Source organism: Plutella xylostella, chromosome 14, assembly GCF_932276165.1.
Source record: "Plutella xylostella chromosome 14, ilPluXylo3.1, whole genome shotgun sequence".
Classification (NCBI taxonomy): domain Eukaryota; kingdom Metazoa; phylum Arthropoda; class Insecta; order Lepidoptera; family Plutellidae; genus Plutella; species Plutella xylostella.
Window position 1 is genome coordinate 2695801 of NC_063994.1, and position 11084 is coordinate 2706884.

The 11084-nt window shown below is 35.1% G+C and overlaps 1 long non-coding RNA gene across 1 annotated transcript; it reads right to left on the reverse strand.

The window, feature by feature from the left end:
• Positions 1 to 5529: 5529 nt before the first annotated feature.
• LOC119691441 lies at positions 5530 to 8302 on the reverse strand. The gene is made up of 2 exons (XR_007266999.1): positions 6429 to 8302; positions 5530 to 6109 (listed from the first exon to the last, which is right to left on the reverse strand). It is a non-coding gene; the product is annotated as an uncharacterized LOC119691441 (long non-coding RNA).
• Positions 8303 to 11084: the final 2782 nt, after the last annotated feature.

Consider the following 11084-nt stretch of genomic DNA (forward strand, 5'->3'; position numbering starts at 1 on the left):
ACAATTAAACTTTTGAAAAATAATAATTAATGATACATTCAATCGCAATACATTTTTTTTTGTAAAATAAAAATATAATTATAAACAAACAAAAAACCCGACTGCGGGCGGCGCAGCAAGGAAGGCGGGGATCAGCAGAGAGTTCACCATTTAGCTGAATGTTATCTAGATACCTTGTGTTGTGGTCAAGTTGGTCCCCGCCTGCGATACTTTCCATGAACATTGGGGCTTGTTTTCATATTTTTAGCGTGCAGTCGGGTTTTTTGTTTGTGTATAATTATATTTTTTTTAGTAACTTTTTAGTTGTTTTTATTTTATTAAATTTTATGTCAGTAGTCGGGTTTTAGTATATGAACATTTTTTATTTCAATAATTTTAGTGTTGTGATTTAAATACCTACAATATGCATATTTTTGTAATGTGCTAATCAAGCCCTTTCATTTGATACCCAAAACGGCATAGTTGGATATTTTTTTTCTTTCTCGATCATCACTTTTCGTCCTCTAGAGGGCGCTATATACATTTGAATGTAACGTCACATAGTCTATAACCATCGCGCAATCAATACGCTTCTAACGATACCTCATACACCAAAATGTATCAAGTCGTTTAGGCTACAGGAGGGAACAAAGAAACAGACAAACATACATACATACATACAAACATACAATCGAATACAAACATACAATCGAAAAACATTACCCTCCTCCTTCGGAAGTCGGGTAAAAAGCATTATTATAAATCGATGACATACTGAGTTTGCCATCAAGGGTCAGTTGGTTAGTGTCTTTCCATATTTGATGTATCCAATGTTTGCCGTAAACTTAAAAGAATGCCACCATCTCTAGGTAAACCTATATTTTCATAGATATTGCAGAAAAACAAACTATTAGTTAATATTTTGCTGCATTGTTCCTGTATAATAATATGTTCAACACTTTTCCTGTTGTTTGGTCCATACATAATATTTTATTACAATTTGCCGATACATATTATAATAGTGTTTAATAAATTAAATTGTTTTGAATTCGTGGTATCCGATGCGTTGTATTCCTAACTCAGTAACTAAACCTCACTTAGCCATATGTTTAGTATGGTGAAATCGGCCCTTCAAGCAAGAGGTTAGTTCGTACGGTTCGTTTACCAAATCAAACACACTCCATGTTTGGAAAACAAATTGTTGCTTTTATTTATTCTGTACCTTCTTATTTACTCCTGTAAGGGTTGTGATGAAAAGGAATGTAACAATTAATATCTTATATCCTTAGGCTTGTAAATTGTATTAACCTATCCACAATATTTAAGATATATACCGACTGTTCGTGTTTATATTTACCTATTTAGTTTAGCCAATAAATACTCGTAGGTAGTGGTACTTTCAAAAATGACAAATAAAAGCTTCTCAAACCGCAATCTTTTCAAAAAGCTCTAGTTCAACACAATCTACCAGCACACAGGGCTGCAAGAAGCTGGACTTGCGATACAGCCGCTTTGAGGATTACGCTTCCTTACTGGTCTTGGAATACAGAGGGAAAAGAACTAAGTTTGAGTACTATTAGTATCAATGAAGAATTGTGGTACCTCATAAAACTTTGACCCTCGGTCAAATTAACAATCGGTCATATTAGCTTGTTCTGAACTTTGATCTAAGGGCGATAACCAGTATATAACATTAGCATCGGCAAGTGGATTGTGGATTACTTATGATAACTAAAGGGTACAATTTAAATCGTCACCAAAAAAACTTTTTGTACGCTAAGGTTTAGCACCAATAAAATTGATTAGGACCATATTAATTAAACTTAAACCAAAACCGAGATACCCAAACAATAACGTTTACGTTCCAAAATAAATAAACACGCCCCAAAATAATTGTAAGTTTACAATAGAAAATCTTTTTCGTCGCCACAACGAATAAATCATCACCAAATTATGCTTTACTAAAATAAAAACATTGACACCAAAACTAGGTGTTCAATTTTTTTTAATATCACCAAATTATCCTACCCAAAAACACACACAGATAGACAGATAGGTAGGTAGATAGATAGATTCTACATGTATGCATACGACCACTCGCTTTTCGCTGTACATGTTATTTACGTGATAGGTCGCACCTTATCGTAGTTTTTAACGAGTTCAATGCACTTTCACACATAGGGTACATCTAGATTCTAGATATGCAGGTTTCCTCACGATGTTTTCCGTCACCGTAAATGTCCGTGACTGACATCCACTGCTGGACATAGGCCTCTTCCAAGGAGCGCCACAACACTTGGTCCTCGGCCTTCCTCATCCAACCACTACCGGCTACCCGCCTAAGGTCGTCACGCGACGCCCACGCTGCGTTTGCCTGTTCGTGGTCTCCACTCGAGAACTCGTCTACCCCAACGGTTATCGGTTATTTGGCAGATATGATCAGCCCACTGCCACTTCAGCTTGCATATTTTGACAGCTATGTCGGTAACCTTAGTCCTCTGATGGATAACCTCATTTCTGATACGATCCATCTGAGAAACCCCAAGCACCAATTGTATTTAAATTCCTTATTTCTATTGAATTTATGGGTACATGGCAGAATTCAAACCCTCGGATACACGAATGGGAGTCGAGATGGCGTAACGGATAGATTTTACTAGATACATGCTAATGATTTAATTAATTCATAAAGCAATTTAACAAGTGACTTTGTTTTGGGGTAAGCTATTTATTAATTGGTAAAAACTTAATTTTTAAGATTTACTTTTACTTTTTTTGCTTAGAAAGGATTATTAAAATGATACTGATAAAATAATATATTGGTTACATCTATTTAGCGATGATATACTTTATTTGGTGTGAAATAAATTTTAATGGTGTTAATACAGTTTTACAGTATGCAGTAAAAAATAATTTGGTTCATTTTAAAAATATTATAGGAAGCATGATTTGGTGATGATTTATCCGTTTTGGCGGAGATTTCGAATTTATTGGCGGCAGTACCACATAATTTCTGGTGGAGGTTTAAATACAAGCCATAACTAAATGCCCTCTTCCAGTTATTCAACCAGCAAAATACGCCAAAAACATTAACCGGATTGCGCTAATAGCAAACAGAATCCTCCTAACACAATTTGCCAGCACACAATAGATGTAGGGGAGGGCGGGGAGACATGGCTGCGGGTCTTCGGTGTATAATCAAATATCGTCTCCGCCGCGGGCCACTCATAAAGAATGCTCCTCGTCTAACATGCTTATGTGATACGAATCCAGTGAAAGATATGAGAGGTGCAGCGGAGATATAGTTGATTCGATAGATGAACTGACCGTCTAGTACGGGTTATACAATTTTTGAAAACGAAAAAAGTTTAGGTTTCCTTTTGTCAAATCAAATAATCAAATATACCTATTTATTTAACAAAAAACACAATTTACAATCAGAAATACTCTGCGATACTCACACTAGGCAAGCCTGTGACGTGACGTGAGGATCAGAATATGTCATCTGCATACATTATCTATCAAAAGTTTAATAATAGTTTCGGGTAGAAGCGCCACTTTATATGTGAGAAAACTGAAACTCTTATACTTTTCGACGAACTATCAAACCTGTCCTAGACGTACAGTGCCACAAACTTATCTGTTCCGGTGACAGCTCACGTAAATATGTAATATTTCTTCATTCTATAAGATTTTAAGTGCTCTTGTGGTGTCAATAAACCCATCTAATCTATATCAATATAAAATGTATTAGTAAATAATGACATATGGATCAATTTAGTTCGCTCTCACCGGAACAGATAAGTATGTCGCACTATACTGAAGATGAAGATGTAGTTTGTTTGACATTAATGAATTCGTGCTAGGTCTGTGAATATAGCAGCAGAAACTAGCAGCAATTTTTGTATGGCCGAATATGTTTTAAAAAAAGGCAATTGTAGCAGAATTCTGTTAGCACTACATGCTAGAGAATATATCAATGAACTTATAGACATATATCACATTTACCAACGTGCTCCGGGAGATTAATTACGTCACAATTACTTTACGGCGTGGCGTGCGCCTTATAAAGTGCAGCTAGCAGCAGTTACCAGTTTTGCTAAACTGCTAGCTGCGTGTCTTAAGGCGCGGGTGTGTGACGATGACGTCATGTCATCCAAAATCGCTGCTGGCTGGCAGCGATTTTAATAACGCCGAAGTAATTGTAATGTAATTAATCTCCGGGAGCACGCTGTTAAATGTTTTGTATGCCCATAAGTTCATTGCAGTGTCCTCTATCATGTAGTGCTAAGCGTATCGTGTAGAATTGGTATTTTTCTTAATAATTATGAAAAAATAGTCGCCCATATAGGAAAATTTTATGTTAATCAAGTTAAAACTTGATAAGAACTAAATCTACCACTCACCGAGTGTATGTAATGGATAGACGATGGTATATAGATCGTAGCAATAACTACTTTACATACGTACATGGTCAAGGGACTTCAAAATAATGAATTAAATTGTAAGTAACTGAAAAATAGTCAGGCTAGGAAAGAATGTCAAGGAGTTTTTCACTGAATCAATTATCAGTACCGTGGTCTAGTTGGTTAAGAGATCCATACGTTTGTCCTTAACAGTCGTTGGTTCGCGACACACCGCGGATCTTTCTTTTGTTTTATGTTATTAGTGTGAAGCGTTTTTCTTTTTGTATTTTATTTATTTTGATAGTGTAAAGCGTTTTTCTTCTTTTATTTTATTTTGATAGTGTGCAGTGTTTTGGGATTTAACGTTTAATGTTTTTGATGGATGTTCGACATGTTAAACTGCTCAACATTAAATTTAATTTTGCTAATGGGTGCAGATAGGAAAATATTATGTTTTGTAAATAAAGTTAAACCTTGATAAGAATAAAAATCAGCAAGCTGGGTGTGTACAAACATAATTATATATTAAGTATAACTTATAGGTGACACATCTCATAAAAGCGCCATCTATATACATTTTAATTAACTATCTTGTACTCTTTAATACATATTGTGTGTAAAATGACGCAGACGCAATGATAATTAGCATTAGGCCTAACCTACGTATTTGATTATGAATTGATGACGCATCATGATGCTATGAACTAGGTACTAAGTGTATCAATAAACATCATAAATCAACTATACCGAATGACAACTTACTTTGATCCAGTAGCTAGTTAAAATAATTTTATTTATCAGTGTATGTAAATAAAAGTTACCGAGACAAAATGTTTTTATATTGTTCAAATCCACATTAGAAACTACATCAGCATATTAAATTATTTTTATTTTATTGCGATGAGTGTTGTTGCACGCTAGTGACCAACAGATGGCGTTACTGGTATCGTAAATGGTGTATTTAGAGATATTTACTTCTCGACGAGAGAGACCAATCTTCAAGGGATTTGAGTTGACGTGCAACCCACCCTAAGTGTAGTCAGAGATATAAGGGTGTATTGCATGATGAATCGAAAGCAAACATATACTTGCACATTCCTTCAACATCCCTCAAATTGTAAGTTGTTAAATTAAACACATTTTATACACATTCACTTTATATTTATTTAAACAACAAATTAATCACAGTTTGTTTATTTAAGTCTCTTTCCTAGAATAACCAAATTACCTAAGTATATGTTCTCTAAAGTCAGATATCCACTGCTGACTAAATCATCTTGGAAAACAACAAAGCTTTAATAAAACTAATAATATTAATGATAAAAGCCTTATTTCCCATATAAGTCTTTGAGTATTCTCATAATCATTCAGTAACAATCAAGTTATTACATAATTAGAACTATTCCTCCTTTTTCTCAAGAGCCTAGAAAAAAGTATATAACTTAGGTACCATGTTGATGCATTTAAAGACATGTTTTTGTTATATTAAGTAGGATTCATTAATGAATTACGATTAGGAATACTATCTACATTTTTCCACAACTCAAGTCCTGCTTCTATGAATGCCATTCATCTGGCATTGTGGGCCTAATTTACAGCAGTTTGTGTATTTCTTGCTGCAGCTACCATTTCCATGGTGTCCGCCTTCTTGCTATCGCATTGTATCTGCTCGCGCTGCAAAACCATCATGTCTCCTTTGGCTTCAGCCTCTGCGCTGGGAGTTCCTGAAATTTTGAAAGATGTTTAATGGATGTAACTATATAGGTATTCTATAATGTACTTTTTAATTTCTATGAATATAGGGGTATGTATCATCATCATCAGTCAATATTCATCCACTGCTGGACATAGGCCCCTCATAGAGGGTATGTATAATTTGTATTTTTAATACTCATGGCGCCCTTTTTTTGACTGGAGTGGGAGTAGGGCTGCAGCTCTCTTCATTCTCAGTAGAATCTGAATAAGGCAAAAATGAATAAAGTTTTTTGTTATCTATACTAAGGCTTATATCTATCCAGGAGGTTGGCAGTCAGCTCTGCATACTCCTCTCTATTCTTCGCCAAGCGCATCAGCTGTTCTACGCTGGCCACTCCCGTCCATTCTCTTACGTTACGGAGCCACGACTTTCTCCTTCTGCCCACACGTCTTTTCCCCTCTACCTTGCCCATCACAATGACCTGAAGAAGTCTGTATCGATCGTGTCTGAGCACATGTCCAAGATAGCTTGTCTTCTTCAGTTTTATGGTCAAGGTGAGTTCTCGGGATCTTCCGACGCGTCGCAGAACTTCTTCGTTCGTCACTTTATGGACCCAACTTATCCTCAACATTTTTCTTACTTTGGATACTTAAAAGAAACTTCTTGAGACTTTTTCAGTTCAAACAGTTCAGACAATTTCGGCTAAAGTTTTCAACAGAAAAAAGAAAATAGTAACTGTCAAAAGTGACAAGACTTACACACATACATGGTTTTTTTCTTCAACGTTGAATAAAAAAGTTGTTCCTCGATACTTGATAAGATTAATATCGATTTTAAATCCCACAAAATAAGTTGTTGGAATAAATTGGTTTATTGAAATTTTCATTTATTTATTATAATATCGATAAAATTCTCGTACCTATTTATCAATAAAAATAAAACCCAATGATTCGTAAAGAACTGCTTTTATAATCATAAAATGCGATAAAATTAATGGTAGATATTGATTTTTTACGCATGGCAATTTTTATGATGAGATTTCATTTCAACGTGCCTATGCCTGCACCCACATTATCTAACTCGGGTGTCAACTATTCTCGAATACTTGCCGTATAAATCTATGATGGATTTCTAACCGTCTTTTGGTATCGGCTAACTCGGTCATGATCACTAAACGAATAATAGGTAACAGCCGGGCCATTATGTAACTCGGGTGTCAAAGATTCGCGATTACTAACCGTATAAATCTATGATGGGTTTCTAACCATTTTTTGGCATCGGCTATCTCGGTCATGATCACTAAACGAATAATAGGTATGAGATTTATCGATACACTAGACTAGAGGTTGAAAAATTTTTATGAAAATATTCTGTGATTTGGTTAACCGACTAAATGACAACTTCATTTCACTTCAAACTACAAGTACTGACATTAGGGCTTTTTAATTTGCCGCATTATTTAGTTAGAAATGGCGAATAAATGTTGAAAATAATAAATGTTGACCGCTGACAGTTATGTGTTGATCATAGTTAATTCACTGCGGATGTGTTGATTTTGTGTGTAGGTAGATAGTTGATAAATATCTTGTCAGTCATAATGAATTGATAAATAAGTATAACACACAATCAATAATTGTGTTATTATTTTATTTCAATGGACAACATTTCATTTTTTACCCTATATTTTTATTAGCTATTCGGAAAGTTTGTTAAAAATTAGAGGACCTGTATTTTTTTATTTTTCATGTACATTTATTTTTCCATGTTATATTTAACTTTAAACTTTATTATTTTAAAACCGGAAGTGACGTAGGCATTTTAGGCTCAATTTCGATTTTAGTCCTTTGCCTTAGTCTCGAAAAAAAAACATTAATGACACTGAAAACTGACAAGTGACATAAACTTTGTTTACGTGCCAACCAACAAATGGGTCATTTTCAAATGACAAAAAAGTGTGACATTGATATTTCTGATGATAAAAAAATACTTATCATGAAATAATATTTTTACTAAGCATTAAAGTCAAGCATAATTGAATTCATAATATATTACTATTTTAAAATAAATATAATATACCCCAAAATTTTTCAGCTATGTAGGCCGGGGCATGCTCTGGGACATTTATTATACAGGGTGATTGGTAAGTCAATGTATTCCTTCAAATGGGTTATAGACGAAGGCATTTCCAGTCGATTGAACCCCATAATGCATTATCCGAAAGTCAACCTGAAGTATTTGCGGGTTAGCTAAGATAATAATAAATAATAGAAATATGTATTTGCTTGTTTGCCGCCATTTTATTAGTAATGTGATGTGACAAGAGGTGACCATAGACTACATAGAGGATGACCATAAACACATCATTCCTCCACCTTTAATTGTAAAAATAAAATATAACCTAAAAAACTTGTATACAAAAATATCATAGAAAATACTGTATAGAAAAACATGCACCTAATAAAATAACTAGCCACTTATCATGTCTCATCGTTATCACACATCTCCCCAAAATCCCAACCCTAAAGTCGCGAACAGTCGTGGACGTTCAGTCGCCTTATCGCGGCCAGTTATGACCATAAACACATCATTCCTCCACCTTTAATTGTAAAAATAAAATATAACCTAAAAAACTTGTATACAAAAATATCATAGAAAATACTGTATAGAAAAACATGCACCTAATAAAATAACTAGCCACTTATCATGTCTCATCGTTATCACACATCTCCCCAAAATCCCAACCCTAAAGTCGCGAACAGTCGTGGACGTTCAGTCGCCTTATCGCGGCCAGTTATCCGCCGGGCGCGTCCACCGCGGCTGCAGCCTGAGTCGCGCACCGCCTCGCGGCACACCGCCTGCTCCCTCCACGCACATCGAGGGCCTCGGCCTCTGCTGCATACCGCCTGCTGTTGATGACTGCGGAACTTTCCTTCTTAGTGATTCAGCGGCCTGGCGCGCCTGTCGCACTCTCCGCTGCCTGCTGATCCACATCCGAAGTCTAGGGAAAGTATGTTGGCCGATTGCTCTTCGGGTATCTTCGCCGGTAGCTGATCGCGCGCCGGTCTCGTGCCTGTCGCTCGGTCCCGCCGCGCCTGCCCCGGCCGTCCTCGAAGTTGCAGCGAACCGCGAGCCTCTCGACTCGCATCTCTCGCCCACTGCTGCCATTTGAGACTTGCCCACATACTTTATTAATAATTTCGCCCCCCGCCAAATAAACTTATTCACCTTTCACCCGTGGTGCGTAAATTTTTTCCGTCCTCGTCGCCATTAAAGTATTTGCGGGTTAGCTAAGATAATAATAAATAATAGAAATATGTATTTGCTTGTTTGCCGCCATTTTATTAGTAATGTGATGTGACAAGAGGTGACCATAGACTACATAGAGGATGACCATAAACACATCACAACCATTTCTGAGTTATTTAAGTTTTAAGTTTTTTTAGGTTTTTGCCAAAATGTATGTTTAAAAGCAAAATATTTAAAAAAACTAACCATTTTTTTAATACTTTTTTTATTGTTTTGCATTGGTGACACCTTAGCCAACTAATTATAATCATTAAATGCGGAATATTCAACTTAATTAAGACAAAGTGCTTCAAAATAGTTGAAACATTAAGAAAATGTAGCGAAAGGTGAAAACAAAAATGCTAAATTAAAAAAGAATTTTATCTGAAAATTTTTCAGGCACTACAGCTTAAAAACATATTCAATTTATAAGCTTTAAAATGACATATTCAAATCTAAAGTCGATTAAGGTAACGATAGAATGCTTTTTCGACAGCACAGCATGTGAAATTGTTTAACCGAAAAATGACATCTCCTATAATACCTACTATTCGGTGAAACTTTTCAGCTAAAACATTTGGCACAGTGTTTGAACACGGTGAAGTTAAAACAATCATTATCGGTCAGTGCTACTGGAAAATCATGTTTTCGGCGAATTAACCGTCGTCGAACAGTAGCTTTGGGGAACCGGGTTGTGAAGAATTAATTTGTTTTACCAAACATTACTGAATAATACTTTCGGCTAACGAGTTATCGGACAACCATTATTTCGGTGAAGCAACATTGTCGTCGATCTGTGCTTTTGAGGATCCGTGTTATCGGAGAACAATAATTAGTAAAAGGTTCAGAGCTCTACAAAGTCCAGTTATAAGACATTTTACCTTAAAACTGGAACAAATCTTGTTCGTTTCCCTACTGAGATTTGTCCGCCTATGCAGTTGTTTTTGGCTATATCTTGGAAATACCTTAATCGATTTTAGATTTGAATATGTAATTTTAAAGCTTATAAATTAACTATGTTTTAAGCTGTAGTGCCTGAAAATTTTTCAGATAAAATTCTTTTTTAATTTAGCATTTTTGTTTTCACCTTTCTTAACATTTTCTTAATGTTTCAACTATTTTTTAGCACTGTGTCTAAATTAAGTTGAATATTCCGCATTTAATGATTATAGTTAGTTGGCTAAGGTGTCATCGATGCAAAACAATCAAAAAAGTATTAAAAGAATGGTAAATTTTTTAAATATTTTGCTTTTAAACATAAATTTCGGCAAAAACCTAAAAAAAACTTAAAACTTATATAACTCAGAAATGGTTAACTTTCGGATAGTGCATTATGGGGTTTAATCGACTGGAAATGCCTCCGTCTATAACCCATTTAAAGGAATACATCGACTTAACAGTCACCCTGTATAGCGGGTCATCTCTTAATGCGTACTAACCATTTTATATGATCAATAATAAAAAAAAGTCTAAAAGTGTCAGAAGTAGTCAGAACAGAATTTATGAAAATGACCCAAATAAACAACAAAACGTCACGATAAAACGTCAACGTCAATTAAAAATGAAAGTGACAGTTATTTTTTTTTTCATCTATATAGGCTTTGAGCAACAAAATGCATCGCACCTAATGAATGACATCATCAGCACTTTTAGACTATTTTATGAATTTCTCCAAAATGATATATCCTAAAAATTCAAAAATATTTTTTTTGTGGCCT